Here is a 26901-nt window from a genome sequence, read left to right on the forward strand (position 1 = left end):
TTCCCTATGCTGCTGCAGCATTTCCCTCCCACCCATCCCTGTGCAGCAGCAGCATTTCCCTCTCCCCACTTCCAGGTGCAGCAGCAGCAGCATTCTCTCCCCATCCATTTCCTTGTGCAGCAGCAGCAGCGTTTCCCTCTCCCCACCCCACTTCCCTGTGCAGCAGCAGCATTTCCCTCTCCCTACCCCACCCCACTTCGCTGTGCAGCAGCAGCAGCAACATTTCCCTCCCCTACCCCACTTCCCTGTGCAGCAGCGATTTTGGCTGGCTCCCTTACGCTTGCCAAAGTTATTTTTGAGTTTAAAGCTGCCGCCGCGGCTCTTCTCACAATCCGCACATGCATGGGAAGCCTTCTCTCTGACGTGATATCAGAGAGGCTTCCGATGCAGGTGCAGCTCGTGAGAGGAGCCGCGGCAGCTTTGAACTTAAAAATAACTTCGGCAAGGGCCAGCCAAATCACGGGCCGCAGAACAGTTCCAGGGGGGCTGTGAGTTTGACACCGCTGTTAGATGGAATGAGGGCGAATCGAATTCGGCACGGACCCAGGAACCACGGTGGCAGGGAACACGCCATCCTAAGTATGCATGGCTTCCCTGAGCATCCCTTTCACCCGTCGGTGTGGCACAGTGGTTAAAGCTACAGCCTCAGCACCCTGAGGTTGTGGGTTCAAACCCACGCTGCTCCTTGTGACCCTGGGCAAATCACTTAATCCCCCCCATTGCCCCAGGTACATATAGATTGTGAGCCTGCTGGGACAGAGAGGGAAAACTGCTTGAGTACCTGAATAAATGCATGTAAACCATTCTGAGCTCCCCTGGGACAACGGTATAGAAAATGGAATAAATAAATAAAATAGTAATCCAACTGATTCTTTTCCAAGCTTCTTGCTTTTAATATACCTATAAAAAGATTTACTATGAGTTTTTATTTCCAGCACAATCTTCTTTTTAAAGTGTCTCTTTGCCTCCTTTATCAATACCTTGCACTTGATTTCCTTGTGCTGTTTCTTACTTTCAGTAGGAACCTTCCTCCACTTTCCAAAGGATTCTCTTTTAGCTCTACTATGTAGCTTTTTTCACCTGACTTGTCAACCACGCTGGCTGCCTTTTGGTCTTCTTTCCTCGTTAATACATGGAATGTATTAAGTCTGGGCTTCCAGGATGGTATTTTTGAATAACATCCATGCCTGATCTAAATTTTTGACCTTTGCAGATGCTCCTCTCTTTTTTACCATTCTTCTCATGTTATCATAGTCTCCTTTTTTAAAGTTAAATGCTACTATATAGGATTTCCTGTGTGAACTTACTCCAGGGATTATATAAAATCTGATCATGTTATGATCACTGTTATCAAGCAGCCCCAGCATCATTACCTCCTGCACCAATTCATGTGCTCCACTAAGAACTAGGTCTAGAATTGCTTTGCATCTTGTCGGTTCCAGAACCAGCTGCTTCATAAAGCAGTCTTTGATTTTATCAAGGAATTTTCTCCCTAGCATGCCCTGATATTACATTTACCCAGTCAATATTGGGGTAGTTGAAATCATCCATTATTATTATGTTACCCAGTTTGTTACCCTTCCTAATTTCTGATAACATATCAGTATCTGTTCATACTGGTCAGGCGGATAGTAGTAAACTCCTATCATTATCCTTTTCCCCTTCTACCCATAAGGACTGGAAGGTCGGTTTTGGTTCCTATAGAATTTTTAAACTATTTGATTCAAAGCCTTCCTTAGCATATAACGTTATGCCTCCACCAATTCAATCCACCCTATCACTGTGATATAATTTGTACCCTGTATGATAGTGTCCCATTGGTTATCTTCCTTCCACTAAGTCTCAAAGTTGCCTATTATATCTATCTTTTCATTTAGGGGGGGCACTCTAGCCGATTTAGCGCATGCTAAATAATAGCACGTGTTAAATGCTAACGCGCCCATTATATTCCATGGACGGGTTAGCATTTTTAAGCGCGCTAAATTGGCTAGCCTTAGTAAAATACCCTCTTAGTGCAATGTATTCACAATATCAAAGGCCACAGACAAATCAAATTGCAAATGAAAAGCTGAACATCTTCTGCTGATCAGATCATGTACCTTGGAGACTAACAACAAAAGCAAAGTCTCTGTGCTAAACCTAGGATGAAAACCATGTTGAAAATATTGCAAAACTGTAAATTTTTCAATAAAATCTGTAAGTTGTTTAGAGACAATGTACTCTAAAAGTTTAGTCAAAATAGCAATGTTAGGGATCAGATGATAACTAGATGAAAGAAAAGGATCCAAATAAGATTTTAATAAAGGATTTAACACAATCTGACCCACAGAGTATGTGAAAAACCCTAGATCAAGAAAATGATTAATAAAAGACGTAACCCATCTCACAGCATTAGGTGGAGAGTAGAGAATGATATGGAGACAAATTTTTCCCTTTCCTTGCAGGAATTCAATTTCCCTGTCCCATCCCCATGAGTTTTATTGTTGTCCCTGTTTTGTCTCATTCCTGTAAGTTCTGCCTTAACCGCACAAGCCTTGAACACTTATGATTTTAAACTGTTTGAGGCTTGTGTAGATGCGAACAGAGCTTTCAGGAATGTGGCAGGGACAGGAAAAGCACTTGCCAGGATGGGAAAATGAGTTCCTTCAGGGACGGGGAAAAATTTGTCCCCATGTCATTCTCTAGTGGAGAGTTCCTAAAAACAAACTAAGCTTGTTTAAAAGTGAGAAGCTAGTATGCTCAGAAACATGAGAGAAACTAGTCCAGAGCCTGGTCGCCGGCACAGAGTCATTTTCATTCAAGCAAGTGAAAATGTCCAAGAAATCCACACAGGACTGAATAAAAGAAGAGCGGATGATAACAGTTTTCTCTGAAAAATAGCTTGCCAAAGCATCCACATTTGTCATGTCTTCAATTTGCTCAGTAATGTAATCCAGCTGTGCCAAAATGCCATACTTGCAAAATCTGTGCAAAACTCACTAGCATCTCCATGGCCTCAATCCATATAAAGAAGACACACCATAAAACAGCACAAAGCCAGATTACATGCATAGAGAACAATGCAACCCAAGAAGTCTTTCAAAAATATAGCCAGATGTACAGAATTCCAAAAGAGGAGGAAGACATACTGTATTGAACCAAGCGCCTTCTTCATAAATGACAGGTTTCATACTATAAAAAAGAGCAAAGGATACTTAGTTAAATATATTGTATGATATCAAATTATAGACTGTAATTAGGTCTAAGTAGCTAAAGAAAGATTACACAAGGCTAAACTTTGGAGGTGCTTCACAAGCTAGCAAAAGATAATACTGTTGCTAATTATCCCCTCCCCTCCCTTTTACAAAACTGTAGCTCAGTTTTTAATAACGGCCGCGCTGTAGTTTTGTAAAAAAAAAAAAAAAAAAGGGAGTCGAGTAAATAGAAGATGAATAAATCATAATTTTAGAGATATGCATTCATTATGATTGGAACTAATTGGAATTGTTCACTTTCAGCTAGGAAATTATATTTGCTTATTTCTTTTTCTTCCTGTTTAGAAGATATTTTCTTTTTCTTTTTTGCTTGATTTGTTTATTTTTGAAGTTTTATTTTAAAAAAAGTTTTAAAACTCACAGCTAGATTTACCAACATATACTACCAACACATTGTAACAACATTAGCATGTTATTACAAATTCCATTTTATGAAATGAGACCTAATTACTAATAATGTGATAATGGCATTAATGTGTGCTAATGTGGGTAGCACATGTGACCGTCCCTGGAGAAAGCTGACTAAAGTTGCAGATCCAAAATGTTGAGAATAGACAGTCTATGTTGTAGGTCCATAAGCAGTCTGAAAAAGTTGTTTGAATTTCTGTAACTTTTTAATTTTTTTTCATGGTGTTTAGACTATTGTATTACAAATTATTTGCTCTAACAGAATTCATTAAAACCTCATTTGTAGTTTCTGGTGACTTTAGTTACCTTTTCCCAGAGATGGTCACATATTAGTAATTCGAGCAGTTAGTATGTGGAAAGTTCTAATGCAGGTTAAAAATTGTCTTATTGAAGCAAATGTTTGAAATGATCTGAAATACATACCTAAAAACAGCTGAAAAAATTCTGAAAAATCAAAAAACACACTGTAAACCTATGCCTGTGTTTATCCCTAGCGGGGTTAGCGCGTCAGACATTTCATCACACGCTAACCCCCGTGGCCAGCAAAAAATCTAACGTCTGCTCAATGCAGGCGTTAGCGGCTAGCACAGCAGGCGGTTTAATGTGCGGTATTATGCGCGTTAAACCCCTACCGCAGCTTGATAAAAGGACCCCTAAGTCAGTGTTCTTCAACTACCGGTCCATGGACCAGTGCCGGTCCACAGAATTTTCCTGCCGGTCCACAGGGCCAGCACTTGTATCAGGCCCAAAACAATGTTCTTTAACCGCCGGTCCACGGTACAATCGATGTGGCATTATCCTCGAGCTAGCTCCCTATTCCTAACTGATTCAGTGCACAAAGCCACGGGCAGTGGCTCCTACGGACATCCTGCGCCTGAACCGGAAGCCTTCTCTCTGATGTTGCAACGTCAGAGGGAAGGCTTCCAGATGAGGCAAGGAACGTGCAAGGTGCAATTAGTACTATTATGGGGGCAGGGTCTGGGGTGGACATTGGGTAGAGATGGGCGGGGTCTGGCCCACGACTTAGTCCAGTGTTCTTCAACCGCCGGTACACGGACCGATGCTGGTCCACAGAATAATTTTTTATTTCTGCCGGTCCATAGGTGTAAAAAGGTTGAAAAACACTGCCTTAAGTAATGTATGTTCCCTCTTGGCGACCAAGTCAATTGGAATGATTCTTGGATGCTACTATAGAATGTCAAGAGGGTATGGGTATAAATAAAGCAAGATAGAGAAATGGCCTTATTGTAATGTCACCCTCTATAAGAGATTTAAATTATTATTTTATTCATGTAGTTATCAGAGAGTTCCAGTCTTCTCAGCTTGCTTATATGATTAAGGGCTCCTTTTACTAAGGTGCGCTAGCATTTTTAGTGCACGCGGAGGATTAGTGCGCGCTAGATGAAAAATTACCGCCTGCTTAAAAGGAGGAAGTTGCAGCTAGTGCACGCAGCATTTTAGCGCATGCTAAAACCGCTACCGCGCCTTTGTAAAAGGAGCCCTAAAAGTTATAAGTCCTGTCCTCTCGTTTCTTCCTTTTATTGTTTTCTTTCCTGTAACGATTGCAGTTCCTCCTGGTTCACTCTTGTTCCAGTTGGTAGCCTATCTGTTGTCCTTGTCTACGTTATTGTTTACTAAACTATATTGTTCATCCTTCCCATTTTACACTGTACATTGCTTTGAAATTTTGATAGAAACATAGAAACATAGAAATAGACGGCAGATAAGGACCACGGCCCATCTAGTCTGCCCACCCTAATGACCCTCCCTAATGACCCTCCCCTACTTAATTAAATTTTAAATAAACTTGAAACTTAAAGAGTAATCATCTGTCAAAAAATGATTTATCTTAAGACTCAAACGGGAAAATTCTGTAAATGGCGTCAAAAAAGATAGGCGCCTATAATACAGTCGCTTATCTCTTGTCAGTCGCACTTAAAACTTAGGCATGTATAATATAGACCAGGGTTTTAAAGGCCTACATAACAGGCATCTAAGGCCTTTAGAGAATTACGCCTAGCTGGGCCTATCTCCTTCTCTGCCCCTAAACATGCCTACTTTGGAGTTAAATGCTACTAAGTACTATGAAATAGGTGCTTGAGAGAAGCAGTTGTACAGTGTTGAAAATCACCCCCACCCCAGGTGGCTTAAGAAGATAAACAACCTGCTACAATGGTATGATGTGTGCCAGTGTGGTCTCGACTAAAAGCTGATGTCAATTATACCTCAATAGAGTCTCCAATAACCTCCTCCTGGCTAAATCTAAAGGCCTCTACTGTCTTCATTCTCCTTGATCTATCTGTGATCTTTCACACTGTAGATCACTGTCTACTCATTGATATGCTACCCTCGTTTGGGTTTCAGGGCACTGTTGTCTCAAGGTTTTCTTCCTATCTTTCCCATCACACTTATAGCATAAGCTCTGGAGGATCCTCCTCCACCACCATCCCACTCTCGGTTGTCATACCTCAGGGCTCTCTCCTGGGACCTATTCTTTTCTCTATCTACACTTCTTCCCTTGGTGCCCAAATCTCTTCCCATGGCTCTTTGCTAACAACTTGCAAATCTACCTCTCTAGGCCTGAAATTTCTATGGAAATCCAGGCCCAAGTTTCAGTCTGCCTATCTGACATTACCCTGGATGTCTCGTTGTCATCTAAAATTAAAAATGTGTCCAAGACTGAAATCTTATCTTTCCTCTTAAACCTGGCTCTCCCCTTTCTCCTTTCTCTATTTCAGTGGATAATGCTCTCATTCTCCCTGTCTCATTAGCTTGCAACCTCAGAGTCATCATTGACTCATCTCTTTCCTTCTCTTTGCATATCAAACATACCACCAAAACTTGTCATTTCTTTCTCTACAACATTGCTAAAATCTGGCCTTTACTTTCTGAGCAAGCTTCCAAGATCCTCATCCACGCTCTCATCACCTCTCACCTGAACTACTGCAACTTGCTTTTTACGGGTCTTCCGCTAAGCCATCTCTCTCCCCTTCAATCTGTTCAGAATAATGCCGCATGCCTTGTATTCTGCCAGTGTTGTTATGCTCACATTACCCCTCTTCTCAAGTTGCTTCACTTGCTCCCTGTTCATTTCCGCTTACAGTTCTTACAGACCTACAGGTATATTCATTTTGCAGCTCTTCAGTATCTCTCCTCTCTTGTATCTCCCTATACTCTGCCCTGGCAACTCCATTCATCAGGTTAGTCTCTCTTGTTGGTACGCTACCAACTTGTAAAGCACCCAAATCTGTTGTCATTCCCTCTTACTACCCTACCACCTCCAAAGTCCTTTGTAATTTCTACCTAAATACCATGTATAAATTCACTTTTATCCTCTATGTCTGTCATCATTTGATTGTAAGGTCTTTCGAGCAGAGACCGTCTCTTGCATGTTTAATGTACTGTGCTGCATGTGTCTGGTAGCTCTTAAGAAATAATAAATAGTAATAGTGGTAGTAGGGATATATAGGTATATCAAGGATATACAGAATAAGCTGTCAGTGAAATTTTGTATCCCAAATACATGACTTTGCATTTCTTAGCATTAAATCTTTGCTGCCAAATTTTAGACCATTTGTCAAGCTTCCCTAGGTCCTTCCTCATTATAGAAGGTTGCAAGTGGCATGACCACTTCATACGCTTCCTGCAACACTATACTGACTATCAGTACCTTACAGGGCTAAATTTACAGGGGCGGCGGAAAGAGACTACAAGAGCCGACCAGACTTCTAGCACCCGTTAATGTTAACGGGCTAAAATATTAGTGGTTTTATAAAATGGAAGATTAGTAGAACTCCATAAGTTATTGATCAAGATTCTGATATTGTATCAAACAATTTCACTCTATAAGTTTTCCTTGTTAAAAAAATAAAAACCCTTTAAACAAGACAAGTACTATTCCTACAATATGAATAATGGTAAAGGTCTGTGAAAGAAAGGTCTGTGATCAACTAGGTTGAAAGCTGAAGAAAAGTTGAAATGTAGAATTACGATTTGATGACCTTTGCACATATTGCTTTGCACATATTGTTTTAATCAATGATTCCAAAAGGGTTTCAGTTCAGAAATCCTTTTGGAAGCCTGTGTTGAATGTATGAAATTATGACTCCAAGAAATTGCAGGAATATTAGTAATTGAGTGATAATTAGATAACTCATGTTTTCTCCCTGTAGAAATGTTAAGTATAGGAGTTAAGATATCTCCCGATAATAAGGGAAATTGACCTGAATTGAAAAAAATTGTCTATTGAAGGATGAAACCAGGGAATAAGAGAGGCAGAGTATTTACATAAATGTGTAGGACAAATCCACAGTGAGAGGTAGAGAACTTTTTCAACAATAATTGAACTTTAGTGTGTTTGATAGGGAAAAAAAAAATTCTCTCACATCCTGTCGACTGGAATACCAATATTCTCTATCTCTGTCATACCTAAAATCTCCTCACTTGATTGGATATTTTGACTAATCTCAATCTGAGACCTAATCTTGTGCATACAGTATAAGGAGTGCTACTGACAGATATAAATAAGAACATAAGCGTGCCTCTGCTGAGTCAGACCAGAGGTCTATCATGCCCAGAAGTCTGCTCACGCGGCAGCCCATCAGGTCCAGGACCTGTATAGTAACCCTCTATCTATATCCTTCTATCCCCTTTTCCTTCAGAAAATTGTCCAATCTCTTGTGGAACTCCAATACTGTACCCTGTCCTATCACGCCCTCTGGAAGTGCATTCCAGGTGTCCACAACCCGTTGGCTGAAGAAGAACTTCCTAGCATTGGTTCTAAATCTACTCCCTTTTAATTTTTCCGATTGCCTTCTCGTTCTTGTAGTTGTTGAAAGTTTGAAGAATCTGTCCCTCTTCACTTTCTCTATGCCCTTCGTGATCTTGTAAGTCTCTATCATATCCCCTATAAGTCTCCACTTCTCCAGCGAAAAAGGCCCCAGTCTCTATAATCTTTCAGCGTATGAAAGGTTTTCCATACCTGAAACATGGAGAGGCGCTGCAAGGACTACAGGGACCTGACGGACTTCACCTGACCAGAAGGGGAAAGAATGTCTTTGGACACCGACTAGCCCACCTACTTCATAGGGCTTTAAACTAGGTACCCACTCACGTGCTGGCGCAAGTAACCAACTTGGCGAGGTAAGTTGCCAATCCATTTCTGAGTCCGAGGCAAATACACACTGCATTTCTGAGTCAGAGGTAAGTACACACATTGCAAACAGTATTATAGGAGTCCAATTAGCTCAAGCAGGAATATCTATTCAAGTTTCAAGTTTATTAGGATTTGATATACCGCTTATCCAGGTTATCTAAGCGGTTTTTACAATCAGGTACTCAAGCATTTTCCCTATCTGTCCCGGTGGGCTCACAATCTATCTAACGTACCTGGGGCTATAGAGGACTGAGTGACTTGCCCAGAGTCACAAGGAGCAGCGCGGGGTTTGAACCCACAACCCCAGGGTGCTGAGGCTGTAGATCCAACCACTGCGCCACACACTCCTCCAGGGACATAGCAAACATAAGGTATGGAGGGCAATAAGATTCTGGAATTAGAGACGGAAATGAGGAACGCCGACCTAGATGTGGTGGCGATATCCGAGACTTGGTTCACGGACTCCCATGGGTAAGATATGGTTATACCGGGATACAACTTACTTCGGCAGGACAGAGAGGGCAAAATGGGAGGAGGGGTAGCACTATACACTAAAGAGGACATCAAAGTTACCAAAATCGCAGATGTCAAGTACACCGGGGAATCCCTCTGGGTGAATTTTGCTAGGGGAAGGACAAATGCCTGTATCTTGGTGTAGTATACAGACCTCCAAGACAACAGGAGGACATGGATATAGAATTAGTCAAAGACATTGAGAATATCACTTTGCGTGGAGACACAGTATTGTTAGGAGACTTCAATATGCCTGATGTGGATTGGAACAATCTTTCCGCTACGACCAGCGGCAGCAGGAAGCTATTAGCTTCTATAAAGGGAGCGAGACTCAGACAAATGGTATTAGAGCCCACTAGGGATTGGGCGATACTAGACCTAATACTCACCAACGGAGAAAGTGTCACAGAGGTCTCGGTAGGTGATACGTTGGCCTCCAGTGACCACAACATGATATGGTTCAACCTCAGGAAAGGTTTCACTAAGTCAAGCACATCAAACAAGGTCCTCAACTTTAAGGGCACAAACTTCAAAAGCATGGGAGATTTCGTCCATCGGGCACTGCAAAACCATGCTGAAACAGATAATGTAGAGGTAATGTGGTCAACTCTAAAATCAACCTTACACGAAGCAACCAACCGCTATGTCAAATCAGTAAGTAAACGGCAAAGAAACAATAGACCACAGTGGTTCTCTGCGGAGATCTAAGACCTCATAAAAAAAGAAGAAAAGAGCGTTCATCATCTACAAACAATCAGGGAGGCGAGAATCCAAGGAAGACTATCTGGCCAAGTCAAAAACGGTCAAAATGGCAGTCAGGGAGGCCAAACTCTGAATGGAGGAGAACCTTGCGAAGAACATCAAGAAGGGCGATAAATCCTTCTTCCGGTATATTAGTGACAGAAAAAGAAACACAGATGGGATAGTACGCCTTAGGAAACCTGACGGGAACTAAGTATAATCAGACTCCGACAAAGCCACACTTTTAAATGAATACTTCTGCTCGGTCTTCACTTGCGAGGCGCCGGGATCCGGCCCTCAGCCCTCAGCTGCCAACGAGGGAAAACTCGGAAGAACTGTTTCGAAATTTCGAGTTTACGCCCAGCAGTGTCTACGAGAAGCTATCAAGACTCAAGGTGAACAAAGCTATGGGACCGGACAAACTACACCCCAGGGTGCTCAGGGAATTAAGTGACATACTGGCGGAACCATTATCCGCGCTTTTCAATCTTTCCCTAAGTACGGGAAGAGTCCTGTTGGATTGGAAAATGGCTAACGTCATTCCACTCCACAAAAAGGGATGCAGGATGGAGGCTGAGAATTATAGACCGGTGAGTCTCACATCGCTAGTGAGTAAGCTTATGGAAACACTAATCAAATGCCAATTGGATACGATCCTGAACGAGGAGAATCTACGAGATCCCCATCAACATTGTTTTACAAAACGAAGGTTCTGCCAATCAAATCTGATCAGCTTCTTTGACTGGGTAACAAGAAAGCTGGATATAGGGGAGTCCCTGGACGTCGTGTACTTGGACTTCAGCAAAGCGTTTGATAGCGTCCCACACCGCAGGTTATTGAGCAAGATGGGTTCGATGGGACTGGGTGAAACATTAACCGCATGGGTTAGGGACTGGCTTAGAGATAGACTTCAGAGGGTAGTGATAAACGGTACCCTCTCCGATACAATGGAGGTGATCAGCGGAGTGCCATAGGGCTCGGTCTTGGGTCCGATCCTATTTAACATCTTCGTAAGAGACTTGGCTGAGGGGCTTCGAGGTAAAATTACATTATTTGCCGATGACGCCAAACTATGCAACATGGTAGGCAATCGCACAACAGATGAAAGCACAGTGCCCGACAAAAGCTCAATGCCTGACAGTATGACGCAGGACCTACTCCTGCTGGAGCATTGGTCAAAGACTTGGCAACTAAGTTTCAATGCCAAAAAATGCAAGGTCATGCACCTTGGTGGCAAAAATTCATGCATGACTTACACCCTAAATGGTGAGATCCTAGCAAGGACTGTAGCAGAACGTGACTTGGGGGTGATCATTAGCGAAGACATGAAGACTGCCAATCAAGTGGAGAAAGCTTTATCCAGGGCTAGACAAATCATGTGCTGTATCCATAGAAGTTCCGTCAGCCGTAAGCCCGAGGTCATAATGCCGTTGTACAGATCCATTGTGAGACCCCCATCTGGAATACTGTGTACAATTCTGGAGGCTGCATTATCAAAAAGATGTGCGGAGAATTGAGTCGGTTCAGTGAATGGCCACCAGGATGGTCTCAGGACTCAAGGATCTCCCGTATGAGGAACGACTGGATGATAATAATAATAACAGCTTATATACCGCAATACTGTGAAGTTCTATGCGGTTTACAAAGATTAAGCAAAGGTACAAATTGATTGACTTTAAGAGGGGAGGAAGAAAGAGGGTTAATAGGACAGGAAATCCGTTTTTGAGGAGAGAGTGATCAATAGAACAAGTTAATTGCTATAGAGGGGAGAGAGAAGAGAGGATCAGTTGTCTAGATACTTTAGGAACAGGTGTGTTTTCAGACGTTTCCTAAATTCCTCATAAGTAGTGGGCGAAAGCAATTGTTTTAGGTCTTTACCCCATGATGCTGCTTGGTGCGAGAGAAGATGTTCACGGTGTTTTTTCAGTTTACAACCTCTCACTGGGGGGGAAACGAAGTTGGAATGTGAGCTTCTCTTGTGTCTGTTGGCTGAGAAGACGAAAAGGTCAGTTATATATTTGGGGGCAAGTCCGTGTAGTGCTTTGAAGCAGAAGCAGGCAAATTTAAACTTTATGCGCGCCTCCATTGGCAGCCAATGCAGCTTCTGGTAGTAGGATGTCACGTGGTCAAACTTCCTCAGCCCAAAGATCAGTTTGACCGCTGTACTCACTAGAGGAACGCAGAGAGAGGGGAGATATGATCGAGACGTTCAAATATGTCACAGGCCATATCAAGGTGGAAGAGGATCTCTTTTTCCTTGAAGGACCCACGGCAACAAGAGGGCATCCGTTGAAAATCAGGGGTGGGAAATTTCATGGCGACACCAAAAAATATTTCTTCACTGAAAGGGTGGTTGATTGCTGGAATAATCTTCCACAACAGATAATTGAGGCAAGCAGAGTGCCAGATTTTAAGAAAAGATGGGATTGGCATGTGGGATCTCTTCATGGAGGTAGTTAGGGGGTGAGCCATTAGTGTGGGCAGACTAGATGAGCCGTGGCCCTTTTCTGTCATCATGTTCTATGTTTCTACCTTTTATCAAACGTGTCGCTCTCTTCTGAACCCTCTCGAGTATCGCCATATCCTTCTTTAGGTACGGCGACCAATATTGGACTCAGTACTTCGGATAGGGGCACACCATTGCCCGATACAACGGCAGGATAACTTCTTTCGTTCTACTTGTAATACTCTTCTTGATTATTCCCAGCATTCTATTCGCTTATGGTAAGTTTATTTATATAAGCAGTGAAATTTAAACATATAAGTGGTAGATTTTGCAAACCTGCAGTCCAAGAAGACCCAATTAGGGAGTTGAGCTGTAAAATGCAAACAAAATAAGAATTCCAACATGGGTTTTGAGGGAGGTAAGCACAGTTCCCCCAACATGCTCTTCTTTAAAGCCCAAGTCCAAACGTATGTTAACCAAGCCATGTGTGATTTCCAGGAATACGAGTGTCTTGCAGTTTTAAATCACAGGTCTGCCCAAACTATGCCCACTAAATGCTTCCTTGTATTCTATGCATAGGTAACAATTGTTCTAAAGTCACTGCTTATACAGTATGGGGCTCATAATCAAAACTTTAAAGCATCCAAAAACCAGCCTAAGTTGGCACTTGGACATCCTAAATAACAGGGATGTCCATGTGCCGATAATCAAAACAAACTTTCTGGACATGCAGCAACACTTCTAAGCTGCTGTGCATCCAAGATCAAAGGGGCATGTTGGGAGGTGTGTTATGGGCAGGAATCGGGCAGGCTTAAACCTGGACGTACCCCAGCCATAATCAAAGCTTTCCTGGAGGGAACATGGATGCCAGCAGTTAGACCTGTTTGAGTTGCGTCTAAGTTCCACAAAGTTGCCCAAACTGACAAGAAGACCACTGGAGGATTTAAGGCATGACCCCCTCCCCCTTAATCCCCCAGTGGTCACTCCCCCTCCCACCACTCAAAGAGCAACCCCCCCCAAAAAAAAACCCCATAGGCTTTCCATTAGCTGATCATGGTAGACAAATCCCCATCAGCTAAGCTGCCAGGAACCCCGAAACTGGCTCAAATAATGGGGATTCCTTCTGCCACGATCAGACAAGATAGTTGGTGGGTTCATCTACAAAACTTGCTTTTATTAATTTTTCACGTGGGCGTTTTTATTTTTGAAAATGGGCAAAAAAGAAAGATGTCCTAAAGACCAAAACTTATACCTAGCTCATTTCCAAAAATAAAAGATTTTTGGCAACTTTGAAAATGGACATTTTTTTCCTACTGGGTTTGTGGACATCTTGCACAAAACGTCCAACCTCAGACAGGTACACTTTTGATTATGCCCCTCCACGTAGAGCCTGATTTACATGTATAAAAGTTGTTGTTTTTTTATATATGTAACCTTTCTAATATCACATCCACGATCTAAGCTAGTACAGAATTTTGCAGCCTAGATACAGCAGGTACCAATTGTAATATATGGCATAGGATTGATTCAGTTCTAGAATCTGTGCAGTTGCTGTTCATTGAGTTTCTTGTGTAGTTTAAGCTCCTTTGCCTGGTCTTTAATCTTTGAAAGGCAATGGTGCAGTTTTCTTGAAGGATAAATGAAAGTGGTGTAAATCTGGGCATACTTTACATTCTTCACATGGAACTTTATTAGCTGAACCAGCACTGAAGGAAACACACTTTGTAGACAAAGTGCTTTCATATTTGCTGCCTCATGACTATGGAACCAATTGCCATTAGAAGCTTGGGTAATTACTGACTATCATTCAAGAGGCTAAGACAGTCTTATTTAGGCAGGCATGTGATTCAATAATTTATCATTGGGTTTCTATAGCCAGACCCTTGATTTGCTAATTCTTTAATAGCTGTAGGGCTTGTTACAAGATGAAGGCATCTGTAGTTCTTATTTTTAATACGGCCCAAGAGACTGAGGTATAGTGATGTCTACTTTTAGAGTTTGTAACCTATGTTGATAGAGAATATTTTTTTATTTTATTTTAAGGCATATAACCCATTTTTGAGGACTATTTTATCCATTACAATCCTTGGCTTCTTAAATATTTAAATACATTAAAACCTTGGTTTGCAAGCATAAATTGTTCTGAAACATGCTTGTAATACAAAACACTTGTATATCATAGCGAATTTCCCCATAAGAAATAATGGAAATTCCACAACCCCAAAACTTTAATATAAAATACTGTATGTACTTGTATTGCAAGACCTTGCTAGTGTAACAAAGTGTAGAAATTCTGAATAAGAGAGTGCCTGTGGGAATTCCGGGAGATGGTGTGCATGTGAGGATTCTCAAGGTAATGTGCACGTGAGGATTCTTAAGTTTTGTTTTGAAAAGCAGCAGCAGTTGGGAGCTGTATTCAGTGCTGTGTGTGGTAGAAAAGTACTCCAGGCATCCAGTGTGGCCACCAGTGAGGCATCCAGTGTGGTATCCAGTGGTTTTGTTCCAACGCTAGTCAACGCAAGAGAGGTTAACTTTATTTTTACTGTGTGCACACAGGTTAATTTTTTTTTTCAATCCTTACTTAAGACATAGTTATTGTTTATTTGAATAATTTACTTGAATAAATTTTATATTTAATTTTGTTTTGTACAATAAACTGTTAGTTTATATATGTTATTAAAAGTATTGATCTCTTTCCTTACTGGTATTTTTGCTGGAGACTACACATACCCTGACGTTTCCTACGGTGAAAGTGAGCCTTGTCTTAGGGATTTTAACACCATTGTGACACATTTTCTGTTTCTGTGCATTAAGACAGGGTTGTGCTGAAACTAAGGGGTGCTACACTTGTTTAGAACAGTCACCACACTCCTGCAGTGTCAGAGAGAGAGAAGATCCATCGGCTCAGTTGTTATGTGATGTGTGTATAATGTATGTACTTATATTGCAAGACCTTGCTTGTATATCAAGTTAAAATTTAACAAAATGTTTTACACTTGCATACCAAGTTACTTGCAATCCAAGATTTTACTGTATGTGTTTTAAAGTGATATCTATATAAGGAAGGATGACTTCTAGTGGTAATAAAATGACACTATTGTAAGGGGTCAATATTGCTATTTTGAACCTAGATCCAGACAGAGCAGAAACAGAGGGGTGGCCACTCCTTCCTCATTCCACTAGACTCGGGGTGTCCAATATCAGCCCTCGCCAGGTCGTGTTTTCACGGTTTTCCAAATCCTGAAAATCTGACTTGAGGACCAACATTGGACAACCAGACCATCAGGCATCACCTCCAGGTAAGTCCCAGGGTGATGGAAGGTCCTATGGGGTGGGGTAGGTTGCGGAGAAAGGGAGATCACTGGTAAGTCAAAAAGGATAGGACTAAAAGCTAGTACAGGGTAGTGTCCTGTCAACCAGTAGGCAGTTGTCTTGCTTGGGTTTAGGGCAAGATGTTGATTATGAAGCCAGGCAGCAATATCTTTCAAACAAAACTGAAGTGGAAAGAAATCAAGGGATAGTGTAATGAACAAAATGGATATCAACAGCATAACAATGCTGGAGAGAGGATGGAGCCCTGAAGGACTGCAGAGGTGAGAGGATCTGTACTAGACAGGGATAATGATGTGAAGGCTTGAAAATAGGAACAGAACCTGCAATAGCTATAGTGAAGGAAAAGAGTCTGACCAGGTCGAATGCAGCAGAAAGATCAAAGCAGCTATTCTTCAAAACTGTCTACTACATATGATTTCTGGCAGCTGCCCATTTATCTGGATTAGGGTTTTTGCTTTCCTTTTCTAGTGTGGAATCCTGGTTCCCCCAATAAGATACTGTCCTCCTCTTTTTTTTACTCTTCCTCTATATCATCTGAGTCTCTCATGGCATAACAATCCAAGTTTCTTGTTTGGCTGAAGAGATCCAAACTGGGAAGGACCTGATGGACCTTGCGGATCTAAAATCACATGTCCTTAAAAATCTGAGGTCCGTGTCTGTACCACTTGTAGTTTCTGTCTCTTACAGACCTCTATGACATTTTAGCTCTGATGGATCCGTCTCAGCATAGGGAGGGAAAAGTATTAGGATCTGTCAGCGCTAAAATGTCAGAGGTCTGTCAGAGCCAGAGACTAGTGCTGGAGCAGCAGAGCAGAAGTCTTCTTATGTATAGGTTTGTCTGCCGGATCTTATTATAGTTAAAAGTCAGGGTGCACTATAGTGAATCAGGCTTCCTGGATCGCAAATTGGAGGTCTCTTTCAGGAGATCCAGAAAACCCTGCGCTTAACAGGGCTGTTTAACCATTTTGCACTCTGCTTATCCTTTAAGCCTGACATAGAATTTGCTGTAATTGAGGCCCTGGATCTTGTAGCCCCCTCTGGAGTTCGGGGGTTAAGAGGTAACTTGTGATCTTCGTGGGGAGACTGCTGTTAAACATTCCCGTATTGCAGTTTGCTTTCCAGACACCATATTTTACTACTGAGCTGCACAATTAACGCTCTGGCATAGTCCAGGAGGTCCCGGGGGGAAGAGTTAAAGATAAATCTTGGACATGGCATGTGTGTGATTCAGATTGTACAAACAACTCATCACAAACTAATCTTACCTTTCTTTCTTTCTGTCACCTCTCTCACCTTTTCTCTTCTCTCTTATGGTTCCCCTTCCTCCTTTTCTTTGTCTTGGTTTTCTCATTCATGATTCTCTGTTTTTCCCACCAGCGTGCTGGACTTTTCCTTCTGGCCTTTTAATTATTTTCTGTGTTTATAATCTCTGGTCTGTCAGAGCCAGAGACTAGTGCTGGAGCGGCTCTAAAATGAATCCTTTAAACCGATTTCCTAAAATCTGAGGTTTGCGCCACTTTTAGTCTCTGGCTCTGACAGACCTCTATGACATTTTAGCACTGACGGATCCTAATACTTTTCTCTCCCTATGCTGAGACGGATCCGTCAGCGCTAAAATGTCATAGAGGTCTGTAAGAGACAGAAACTACAAGTGGCATGGACACGGACCTCAGATTTTTAAGGAGATTCCTTCAGGTCTGTGAGGTCCGTGTTTTACCCCTTCCCATCCAAACTTAGCATTTGGCTCCCCTAGCATAATCTTGTAATGAGAAAGCAATGAGGCACAAAGATCTCATCTTATACAGTATAATCTGTAAGGATGAAACACAGCTCAGGTGCACAATTGAGTTACCAAAATTGTGCCACTAACTGACTGCAGTAATAAGATATGTTTGCTAGGATATTTTTTTTTTTTTTTGTCTTATCTTAAGAACATAAGAAATGCCTCTGCTGGGTCAGACCCAAGGTCCATCGTGCCCAGCAGTCCGCTCACGCGGTGGCCCAATAGGTCCAGGACCTGTGCAGTAATCTTCTATCTATACCCCTCTATCCCCTTTTCCAGTAGGAATTTGTCCAATCCTTTCTTGAACCCCAGTACTGTACTCTGCTCTATTACGTCCTCTGGAAGCGCATTCCAGGTGTCCACCACACGTTGGGTAAAAAGAACTTCCTAGTATTCGTTTTGAATCTGTCTCCTATCAACTTTTCCGAGTGCCCTCTTGTTCTTTTATTATTAGAAAGTTTGAAGAATCTGTCCCTCTTAACTCTTTCTATGCCCTTCATGATCCTATAAGTCTCTATCATATCTCCTCTAAGTCTCCTCTTCTCCAGGGAAAAGAGACCCAGCTTCTCCAATCTCTCAGAATATAACAGGTTTTCCATACCTTTTATCAGACATGTCGCTCCTCTGAACCCTCTCGACTAACGACATATCCTTCTTATGGTACGGCGACCAATATTGGACGCAGTACTCCAAATGCGGGCGCACCATCGCCCGATACAACGGCAGGATAACTTCTTTCGTTCTGGCTGTAATACCCTTTTTGATTATACCAAGCATTCTATTCGCTCTCTTAGCGGCCGCTGCACACTGTGCCGACGGCTTCATTGTCATGTCCACTATTACCCCCAAGTCCCTTTCCTGGGTACTCTTATTCAATAACATCCCTCCCATTGTATAGTTGTACCTCGAGTTTCTGCTCCCCACATGTAATACTTTACATTTCTCAATGTTGAACTTTATCTGCCATCTCGCCACCCATTCTTCTAGTTTGTTCAAGTCCCTTTGCAATTCTTCGCAGTCCTCTGTAGTCCGAGCTCCATTAAATAGTTTGGTGTCGTCCGCAAATTTTATTATCTCGCACTTCGTCTCTATTTCTAGATCATTTATGAAGATATTAAATAGCAGCGGCCCGAGCACCGAGCCCTGTGGGACACCACTCGTGACCCTCCTCCAGTCGGAGTAGTGACTCTTCACTCCTACCCTTTGTTTTCTACCCTCCAACCAGTTTCTGATCCATCTATGTACGTCTCCTTCCACCCCATGGTTCTTCAGTTTCCGGAGTAGACGTTCATGGGGCACCTTGTCAAAGGCTTTTTGGAAATCTAGATATATGATGTCTATGGGGTCTCCTTTGTCCATCCATTTGTTGATCCCTTCGAAGAAGTGCAATAAGTTCGTTAGGCACGATCTTCCCTTGCAGAAACCATGCTGGATGGTTATCAGAAGTTCGTGTTTTTCAAAATGCTGATCGATGTTTTCTTTTATCAGTGCTTCTGCCATTTTCCCCGGAACCGAAGTCAGGCTCACCGGCCTGTAGTTTCTCGGGTCACCTCTTGATCCCTTTTTAAAGATGGGCGTAACGTTGGCTATCTTCCAATCTTCCGGGATCTCGCCTGTTTTCAGGGATAAGTTGCAAATTTGCTGCAGTAGTTCCGCTATCTCCTCCTTTAATTCCTTCAGAACCCTTGGATGTATGCCATCCAGACCCGGAGATTTGTCAGTTTTTAGTTTTCCTATCTGCCTGCATACGTCCTCAAGGCTCACTTCTATGGATGTTAATTTTTCTGCCTGACTTCCGTTGAAGAATTGCTCAGGTTCCGGTATGTTGGACGTGTTTTCGTTAGTAAATACAGACGAAAAGAACATGTTAAGCCTTTCTGCCACTACCTTCTCCTCCTTCATCACTCCCTTCCTGTCTCCGTCGTCCAGCGGTCCCACTTCCTCTCTAGCCGGCTGTTTCCCTTTAACATATCTGAAGAATGGTTTGAAATTTCTTGCTTCCCTGGCTAGCCTCTCTTCATATTCTCTTTTGGCTTTCCGAACCTCACGGTGACATTCTTTTTGATGCTTCTTGTGCTCTTTCCAGTTCCCCTCAGTTTTGTCCTTTTTCCATTTCTTGAATGAATTTTTCTTATTGCCTATCGCTTCCTTCACTATTTTGGTTATCCACGCCGGGTCTTTTGTTCTATTCTTTTTGCAGCCCTTCCTGAATCTGGGGATATACAGATTTTGCACCTCGCTCACCATGTCCCATGTTTTGGGAGTGTTCCTAAGTTTCTTCCTTACCAATTCCCTCATTGCTTCGTAGTTTCCTTTCCTGAAGTTAAAGGTTGTCGCTATGGATCTCTTGCCTTTTGATACTCCTACCTCAACCTTGAACTTGATCATATTATGATCGCTGTTTCCCAACGGTCTCACTACTTCTACTTCCTTTGCAGGTCCCCTTAACCTATTTAGGATTAGATCCAGAGTGGCATTTCCTCTCGTCGGTTCTCTAACAAGCTGCTCCATGAAGCAATCCTGTGTAGCTTCCAGGAATTTTGTCTCCCTATCGCATTTCGAACTTCCAAGACTCCAGTCTATCCCAGGGTAGTTGAAGTCTCCCATAATAACCGTATTGCCGCTTTTGCATTCTCGCTTCATCTCGGCTTCCATTTCCTCATCAATATCTCCGGTTTGCCCGGGTGGGTGATAATATAGGCCCATATTTATTTCAGGCCCTTTCCTTCCTGGTATTTTAACCCATAGAGATTCCAGCTTGTTGGCCGTCTCTGCTGTGTCCATTCTTGTGGATTGTATGCCTTCTTTTATGTATAGGGCTATTCCACCTCCTTTTTGTCCTGATCTGTCCTGGCGATAGAGCTTGTATCCTGGTAGTGCTGTATCCCATTTGCTTTCCTCATTCCACCATGTTTCAGAGATTCCAATGATGTCGATGTCTTCTGCGTTGGCCAAGGCTTCTAGTTCCTCCATTTTGTTTCTTAGGCGCCTTTCATTAGCATATATGCACTTTAGATCCTGGTATTTTGCTGTCCTCCTTTCCTTTCCCTGTGCTTCGGTCCTTATTTTCTTCTCTTTTGCTGCAGACATTGTAACCTCCTCTGCTGGGTTAGTCGACTCCTGCAGTTTGTCCCTTGTTTCTTCCCAGCCATTTTTCCCCTCAGTATCTTCACAGGATACCGTCTTCTGAATCGTCGACCCTTGGTCAACTGTCGGCTTTCCCCTTCTTCTTAGTTTAAAGCCTGTTCTATTCCTCTCTTGACGTTGTTTTCTAGGAGTCTAATTCCTGCCGCGCTCAGGTGCAGTCCATCTTTCCTGTAGAGCTTGCTCTTGCCCCAAAACGCCGTCCAGTTCCTCACGAAGTGGAATCCTTCTTCCTCACACCATCTCCTCATCCACGTATTTATTGATTGTAGTTCCTCCTGCCTTTTCACATCTGCCCTCGGTACTGGTAGGAAATGTGTGTGGGAAAAAGGGTGCGGGCAAAGGGGATGAAAACCCATAAAACATGTTTTCAACCAATCACAAGGTCCCATTTTAGAATAACAAGTACCTTATTGACCCTGCCCTTCAATAGCAATATTGGAGTCATTGCCTAATTAGTTCTAATCTATTCATTCCATTTTAAAGTGAAGAGAATTACTGTTCATGAACTGTGTAATTTACAATCCACTAAATGTTATTTTAATTTGCTTGTACTCTTTGAAAAGATGATGTTGTGGTTTATATGCCAAATAAATGATGGCAATTATGTTACTCTTCCTAATAATTCTTAATGCAATCAGATTGAATACTAAATGCTAGGTCCTGTGTATTGCAAACCTCATAATATATTGAATTGTTTTTAAATGGTTTTGTTTGTGCAATTTTTGGCATATTTTAAAGTAATGTTTATTTAACTTGTTTCAATCTGATAATGACAGACTGTTATCTAAAGAAATCATCATGAAGAAAGAATGAATCTACATAAATAGAAATAACATCAATACAATAAGATAGAGCCTAATTTTTTTTTTTTAATATAACTTAGTACCTGAGCTCCCACCAAAGATTTCAGTTATTCAAACTGCTTCAGTTATTCAACAGAAATTTCTTCAATTGTGAAGGGTCAGAGATTAACTTATTCCCTTGATAACCCACCAAACATTTATTTGAGAAAGAGAAGCCCCCAGATTAAAATAAACAAAGAAAACAACCTTCAGTTTCAAAGAAAAAATTGGTTTTAACAAGCCTTGGCTGCTCTGGAGACATTAAGAAAGACTATCACTTTCTGTCTATAAAAATGACAAACTTTTTGAAAGTATAACTTAAATATAATTATTTCCCCCAATAATCAGTGCTATTTAACTGGACAACAACAGCTGCTGACTGCTTACATCAGTGGTCTTGATTAATTTTTTAAGCCAGGGCCACTTTAAATTCTAATGAACTGAAGGAGAGCTGCCATATTTCTACCCATATGGGGCAATTACACTGTTGACAAAGAGCTAGAGGTTTGGGGGAGAGAAAGCACGTGCCCAGTGGAGGGGCTTAAGGTATCCTGGCCAATCAGGGCCTTAGGCCCCTCCCCGGTGCATCCCAGGATGCAGGGAGTGGGCATCCCTCTTGCTGGCTTCTACAATGCTGCTTGAGATGGGGGAGTTTCTGAGCTGACCCCCCCCAGTCCACCAGGACTGTGGTGGGATGGGGGATCTTCGTGTAGGGTGGGGGGATATTGGGGGGGAGAGTTGGGGGAGTGTCCGAGGGGGTCCAGGTGGCCCAGATGTACAACCAGGTTGCTGAGGCAGGAGGAAGTGGACATTACTTCTGTCTCTCTGAGTGCATCACTGTCATGGGGGGCCATTATCATCAGGGGGCTTGGGGACTCATGGTTTTCATTGGAGAGGGTGATGGCTGTGGTCGGGAGGGGGGCCGGCATGACTTTTTTTTATTTTTATGGGGACAGATATTGTGCATGCGCAATTCATTGTCAGATTTGGACAGGGATTACGAGGAACCCCACTCAAATCATTTACATGCAAACTTGTTTGAGCATTAGTCACTCTTTTGGAATTGGTCACAAATCGGACCTCAGTGGACCCACGCAGTCTTATCAACCTTGTTTAGTACATCTAGGCCTTAGAGGGTAAGATGTAGGTAGTTTCTGAGTTTGATGTGGCGTGGGTTTTAATTCATAGTAGGTTTAGAGTCTTGGAAGAGAAAAGCGTTTAGTAGTTTTCTGAATTTGAGGTATGGTCACATAGGTACAACTTGAGATGTCAAAACAGTTGTTAAATGTCTGTCCATAAGGCCATTACTCACAGAGCTAGCAGCAACAGGTACTTTCAGTTTGAGCTTCCTTGTCCACACTTTACTAAATGATTCACAGTTATTCCAATATTTCCACAGTCTCTGTGTCTTCTCAGCATTCACATCATTTCCTAAACCAAGGTAATAGACCCAAAAAAAAAAAAAAAAAATCACCCAGGCAAAAATATATTTTTATTGCAATCAATTTTACAGTACCAATAAAAAAACATTTTATTCTTTTCAGTGTAACACACACATCTGTGTTTTCGGCTTTGATATACCCATCTAACATCTAAACACCACAGCTCAACCCTATCCAGTTTCACTATACAGTATATCCCAATTAGCTCCTGGAGTTCAGGTCATGGTACTTACCCCAGCTAAACCTAAAGGGACCTGACCCATCGTAGTCCTGTCCTGTCCTGAGCCTCAGCCTATCGGCTCTCACTTGGCAAAACTTGCTGGTAAAGGTCCTTGCAGGGCCCCTTACTACTTCTTGGAGAGGAGACAGAGTAAAGATTCCCCTCCCCCCCAGTGTGTGCCTGAAAAAAAAAATGCTATCAGACTTTTTTCCCCTGGCTTCTGTGGGGATAGGGTTTGTTAAGTAAAGTAAAATAGGGGGTGCTAAGGTTTGTTAAGTAAAGTAAAGCAAAATCACAGAGGAGCAGCAGGGGTACCTGCAAGACAGCCTTGCAGGCCTAGAATTAGATTACTACAACTTGTTTCTACTTGGATCTACGGTGTAGTGTTCATTCCATTGCACTGCATGAGCATATGACTGTGAAACAGAGATGAGAATTGCCATAGCAGAGAGCAGAGCACTTAAGTCCTAGTGTAAAAAACATAAGACCAATTAAAGCAAGTAACCCAGAGCCTTAATGGGAGCTGAGAACCTTTACCAGCTACATACAACAATCCTATCGCTATACCGTGTTTCCCCGAAAATAAGACCTAACCCCAACAATAAGCCCTAGTTGTAGGCAGCCGCGCTTCCCCCTGACCCGTTGCGCAGCCAAACCGCCGAACCCCCACTGACCTTCCATCCTTCCTTCCCAACCGATCCCCGCTGACCGTGACCATAAATACCTTCCAGCAGAGGAGTGTCAGGCGAGCAGCACTCACAGGCTGCTTCGCGGCCTACTCGCTGGGGCCTTCTGTGTACTGATGACATCATCAGTAACACGGCACAGAAGGCCCCAGCGAGAAGGCCGTGAAACAGCCTGTGAGTGCTGCTGGCCCGATGCTCCTCTGCCAGAAGGTATTTATGGTCGCAGTCAGCGGGGATAGGTTGGGAGGGAAGGATGGTCTGCGGGGGTTCGGAGGTTTGGCTGCGCAGTGGGGGCAGCGGCGGTTGCTCAAGGGTTCTGCTGCATGAGGGATGGGAGGGAGGGAAGGATGGAAGCTGGGCAAGGGTTCTGCTGCACATGGGGATGGGAGGGTTGGAGGGATAGAAAAATGCTGCAGAGGGAAGGCACAAGGGGATGGGTGAGAGGGGAGGAAAGATGTTGCACATGTGGGGTAAAGGAAAGAGGAAGAATTGAGGTGAAGGAGAGGAAGGGAGAGATGATCATGTACATGAAAAAAAAATAAGCCCTACCCAAAAATAAGACCTAGTGCCTTTTTTGGGCCCTAAATGAATATAAGACACTATCTCATTTTCGGGGAAACATAGTATATCTGTTATTTTGGATTTTATTGTTCTGGGGTCTAATGTTGACCTTGAACTTTTTTCAGATTATTTGCCTGATGTACTGTGCCTTTTTTCCATCCTGTGTTTGTGGAGGAAAGGTCTGGTAAACCAGGCCCTATGTTATAAGAAGAAACACAAAATTAAGTGACCTGATGTCAGAGTGATGAGAGAAAGAGAATTGGGAAGCCTGGCTGATCCTACTTTACCTTTTTTCCATCCTGTGTTTGTGGAGGAAAGGTCTGGTAAACCAGGCCCTATGTTATAAGAAGAAACACAAAATTAAGTGACCTGATGTCAGAGTGATGAGAGAAAGAGAATTGGGAAGCCTGGCTGATCCTACTTTACCATTTTGTTCTCATTTATTTTCCTGTATTTGACAGATGATTCAGCTATTGTTAAAAGTCTTGCCCTATTGCTGCAATTTTCCCCGATTCATTTTATTTACAACATGCATTACAGCTCACTAGGAGTTCTACTTTTAAATTACAATAAGAGCCAGGAGGTTAATAGAATGTTTTAATCCTTTTCTAAAACTTGTACTGACAACGCAATTAACCACTAAGTCAATGAGCCAGTCATAGAATCACATTCTTTGATGTGAAGTACCATAACATCAAGTTAGTTCATCTTAAAGGAAAATGCTGCCCCACAATACATAGAAATGAAAGCATCCTGGCATTAGGATGAAGCTGGCTAGGATGTAACTTGCCCTGAAGATAATCAATTGCAGCCTACAGCATCCATTTTACACTGAAACAACAAAACAATAGTGTCAGCATGCCTGTCCCATTATAGGAAAAGGGGGGATATGCTGATACTGAGTTTTATACTATATTCAGGACAAAATAACTGCTGCCACAGCAACAGGGAATTTCTTTGAAGTAAACTGATTAGCAATCTGGAGTTTTGAAAATGTATTGCCCAGTCTGGAAGTGCTTTCACCTGGACAGACAATTGTTTGTCTTAGTTTCTGAGCATAAGGATCCCCTTATGAATCTTCATTATTCCAAATTCTCTATGGTATCCACTTATTACTTTCAGCACTATTCAGGCTTAAGTCCAAGACATGAAAAAAATCAATGTAGCCAAGATGGATACCTCACTTTTTTTTTTTATATGCTGACTTTCCCTACTAAACTAGGGACTTGCTTTCATTTGAAATAAGCTGGGAAACTGTAGTAAAATCTCCTGTTTCGTTTCATTTACTTTTTAAAACAAAAGAAAAATGAACAAGATGCCTTTTTTTTAAATGCAGCCACTAGTCACCAAGCTTATCCTACCCCCCACCCACCCCAAAAAACAAACAAGCAAAACCTTAGGAATATCAAAATTAAGCCTTCACCTTCCTTCCTCTTCAAATGTGTTTTACCCCAGTCCATAGGTCTGCAGAAGTCCAGGTGAAGGATTGATCACCAGTCATTTTTGCCCTGCCTCTGCTATTTTTCAAAATGCCACCAGTCAACCTGTGGCTTGCACTATTATGTTGTATGGTATAATCAGCTGATCAAGACAATAACCATGATAGGGAGGGGCGACTGGAATCTCTCATGCCTCCATTAATCCCGCAGATGGATTAGAAAGTAGATAGAGAAGCTAGAGGTTTGGAACAGCTGACATAAAACACAGTTAGTTTAAAAGTGTAATGGCAGTAGGAGCAGAGGCAATGGGAAGGAGTGGGGGCAGAGAGCTGAACCAACCCATCAGTTTTTATTTTATTTCTAGATTTCATTTATTTCCTTTCTCCTTTGTTAAAGAAATAAAATGAAACAAACAATAAAAAATATGACATTTGAGTGCCATTTACAAAATCTAGTCCTGAATATCTAATACTGTAGCTCTTGTGTTTATGAACCACTAGTGAAAAGCTTACTCTGTATTTCACCTTGAGGGGGAAAAACTAATTGACAATAAAGACCACTACAGAGTCTGCACTCTGCCTTTTGATTTAAAGGTTTTTGGTTTTTTTTCCCCCTTTATTCTTTTCAAGCCAACATAAAGTGCAACAGATAATGAACAAATATTTCAAAAAACAGCACTCATTACATTCAAATATAATAAGTATATATTAACACCCCCTCCCCCCCTTCCTGGATGTGTTCAACACTCATAGAGAAACTAAAGGGTAATGCTAATGATCAAGTCAAACAAATTTTTGTTAATGTGTCCCAAATTATTTTAAAGTTACTGTAATGTCACAATTGTGATTTAAAGGTTTAGATTTAAAGGTTTTCTAATTTGTGCATTCTGAGGTCTATTGGAGATTCTGACCACTGTATACACATATGTACC

At 42.1% G+C, this 26901-nt stretch overlaps 1 long non-coding RNA gene across 1 annotated transcript; it reads right to left on the bottom strand.

Moving 5' to 3' along the window:
• Positions 1–2909: 2909 nt before the first annotated feature.
• LOC117366751 lies at positions 2910–26049 on the bottom strand. Its single transcript, XR_004540643.1, has 3 exons — positions 25955–26049; positions 22935–23053; positions 2910–3171 (listed from the first exon to the last, which is right to left on the bottom strand). It is a non-coding gene; the product is annotated as an uncharacterized LOC117366751 (long non-coding RNA).
• Positions 26050–26901: the final 852 nt, after the last annotated feature.

The sequence above is a fragment of the Geotrypetes seraphini genome, chromosome 9 (assembly GCF_902459505.1).
Source record: "Geotrypetes seraphini chromosome 9, aGeoSer1.1, whole genome shotgun sequence".
NCBI classification, from domain to species: domain Eukaryota; kingdom Metazoa; phylum Chordata; class Amphibia; order Gymnophiona; family Dermophiidae; genus Geotrypetes; species Geotrypetes seraphini.